Source organism: Hipposideros armiger, unplaced genomic scaffold, assembly GCF_001890085.2.
Source record: "Hipposideros armiger isolate ML-2016 unplaced genomic scaffold, ASM189008v1 scaffold_519, whole genome shotgun sequence".
Classification (NCBI taxonomy): Eukaryota; Metazoa; Chordata; class Mammalia; order Chiroptera; family Hipposideridae; genus Hipposideros; species Hipposideros armiger.
This window is the reverse complement of record NW_017731869.1, coordinates 476,650-479,851: the sequence shown is the minus strand read 5'-3', so window position 1 is coordinate 479,851 and position 3,202 is coordinate 476,650. Positions and strand designations below refer to the sequence as shown.

At 42.0% G+C, this 3,202-nt stretch overlaps 1 protein-coding gene across 1 annotated transcript in view; it reads left to right on the top strand.

Annotated features, from left to right (window-relative positions):
- The window catches only part of CARMIL1 (capping protein regulator and myosin 1 linker 1), a 337,821-nt gene that overhangs the window by 268,919 nt on the left and 65,700 nt on the right, over positions 1 to 3,202 (top strand). The window lies entirely within an intron of this gene.

Below are 3,202 nucleotides of genomic sequence, written 5' to 3'. Positions count from 1 at the left end.
ATCCTGCTGCTCTGCTGCTCATCCTCCAGTGTGATGGGGGATCTGACTAGTGGTACTGTGCTTTGCATGTGAATCCATGAGCAGACAGACCACTGCATTTAATCTTTCCAGAATAATGCTACATTAGTCCTTGTTCATACGGTAGTAGTAATGGAGCGCTCCTGGCTTTCAGAAACTGGAATCTTATCGTTAAGAGTAGTACCTTTGAAAACAAATTAATGATACCATTTGTGATAGACTGAACTTTTATTATATGCTAGACATTATGCTGAACACTTGGCATATGTAATACCATTTGATCTCCAAAAATCCTATGAGGGAGGAACATTTTTTTTTTTTTTTGCCCTTTTATAGATGAGGGAAGTAAAACTGAGAGATCAGTAACTTAGCCCACTGTCACTCAGCTAGGATTCAAATTTAGGTCTGACACTACCACTGATGTCCTTTTCACTTGCCAGCCATATTTAGGTTCAAATCATTTAAGTTCCCTCAACTTAAACTCATCAGCTATAAAATAGTGATCACGCGGATAGCTTCTCTGCCCATCTTCACAGATGTTGGAAGCATACAATGTGCAGATACATTTTTCAAACTAAATTGCTACGTGTATTAAGTGGTTTTTTTTTGTTTTAAAGATTTTATTGGGGAATTGGGGAAGGGGAACTGCCAAGTCGTTGTCCTTCAGTCTTAGTTGTGGATGGCGCAGCTAGCTCAGCTCCATGTCCAGTCGCCATCCGGCCGCCCATCGGCAGCTCGGGGAAGCTCAGCTCAGGTGCCGTGTTCAATCTTAGTTGCGGGTGGGCATAGCCCACAATCCCCTGCGGGAGTCAAACCAGCAACCTTGTTGTTAGAAGCACATGTTCTCACCAGCTGAGTGTGTTGCCACCTGTTGGCAGCTCAGCAGCAGCTCAGCTCGGACGCAGCTCACTGGCCCATGTGGGAATCAAACCCGCCACCGTGTTGCTCAGAGCTTCTGCTCTTAACCAACTGAGCCACTTGGCCAGCCCTTGAGTGTGTTTTGATTATTAATGTTTACATTGTGCTCTGTGAATGTTTTTGTCTGTCATTCATGGAGTTTATTATTGTTATAACAATTATACTTTTACCTAACACTAAAGCTTTTCTTTTATAAGAGTACTCATAAAACTGGCAGCCGTCTCTGTGGTTTTCTATTACTGATGTCTTCATAGAGCTGTTGAATGGGTCACCCTGATTTGGGGTTTCTGTGATTTGCAAAATTGCACAGGAGTTCAAATTTGATAGGTTTTCCAGGGAATCTATGTAACTTTATTTTTCAGTACCATAGAGAACAATGTGATGTGGTAAGTCGATGTATAAAGGCTGATATGTGTCTTTTTTAATCTTATCACAATTCCTTTGTGTTAAGGACAACGAGTTCACCATAATACTTCAGATGCCAGTGTGAAGCTTGGGTAGATCTGCCAAGTGATTTAAAGTGATTATCTGAGATCATGATCATCCAACTGTCACTAGTCACCTGGGGCACCTCAGAATCCTTGGCCGTGCCCGGGACGCTGTTGTGTCCCTGTGCTCCACAGGCTCGGCATCATATATAACCACCTTTCAGTTTTATGGCAGCTCCTCGGCACAGTNAAATAAATAATTAAATGGGTTTGTTAAAAATCTACATTCACTTACAGATTTGTTATGTGGATCAAAAAACATAATCGATAAAATTACTTCCCAGAGTATAAAGTGACATATTATATTGTTTGTCAATGTTGGGCTAGAGGTAGGGAACTAGCTGTAAAATATCTGTTGCATTTGATGCCCAGGGTAGGCTAAAATGCCTGTTACCGCGTTAAAGTCATGCAACCTTTGATTTGTAAAACAGAAAGTGACCTGAGGAATAATTTTATAGGTGAGAGTACAGAGATATGCAAACTTTATTCTCTTGATACTACTTACTCAATACTCCGCAGAAATTCCGTGTCAGGTCCTGCACTGGAAGCCAGGGCTCCCCTCTTTAAGTTTGGAGCTAATTCCATCTGAATTGGCACAGTCATGCAGGGGGCCTTCCAGAAAGTCACTGATATGTTAATGAACATGAAAGAATCCAAACAGCATATTGGTACCTGAGGCCCTTCTTAGCAGTGCTGGGCTCCAACTTGACCTGGAACAGAATGTGTTTATTTGAATGCCAAAGAGGAAAATAATTTGTGTTATGCTGATTTATTTGCGTTCCTTACGGCTTTCTTGGAATAATGTACGAAATCAGTGATTAGTCAGAGTTATAACAGGGACAGAGCACTGTCAAAGTAGAAGTGGCTTTCAGGACCTTCTCCACCGGCTGCCTCCCACTTTTCCTCCCTTGTTTCCCATACAATCTTTGTAAATATCCTGCTGCTCTGCTGCTCATCCTCCAGTGTGATGGGGGATCTGACTAGTGGTACTGTGCTTTGCATGTGAATCCATGAGCAGACAGACCACTGTACTTAATCTTTCCAGAATAATGCTACATTTAGTCCTTGTTCACACGGTAGTAGTAATGGAGCGCTCCTGGCTTTCAGAAACTGGAATCTTATCGTTAAGAGTAGTACCTTTGAAAACAAATTAATAATACCATTTGTGATAGACTGAACTTTTATTATATGCTAGACATTATGCTGAACACTTGACATATGTAATACCATTTGATCTCCAAAAATTCTATGAGGGAGGAACTTTTTTTTTTTCCCCCTTTTATAGATGAGGGAAGTAAAACTGAGAGATCAGTAACTTAGCCCACTGTCACTCAGCTAGGATTCAAATTTAGGTATGATACTACCACTGATGTCCTTTTCACTTGCCAGCCATATTTAGGTTCAAATCATTTAAGTTCCCTCAACTTAAACTCATCAGCTGTAAAATAGTGATCACACGGATAGCTTCTCTGCCCATCTTCACAGATGTTGGAAGCATACAATGTGCAGATACATTTTTCAAACTAAATTGCTATGTGTATTAAGTGGGGTTTTTTTTGTTTTAAAGATTTTATTGGGGAATTGGGGAAGGGGAACTGCCAAGTCGTTGTCCTTCAGTCTTAGTTGTGGAGGGTGCAGCTAGCTCAGCTCCAAGTCCAGTCGCCATCCGGCCGCCCGTCGGCAGCTCGGGGAAGCGCAGCTCAGGTGCCGTGTTCAATCTTAGTTGCAGGTGGGCATAGCCCACAATCCCCTGCAGCAGTCAAACTGGCAACCTTGTT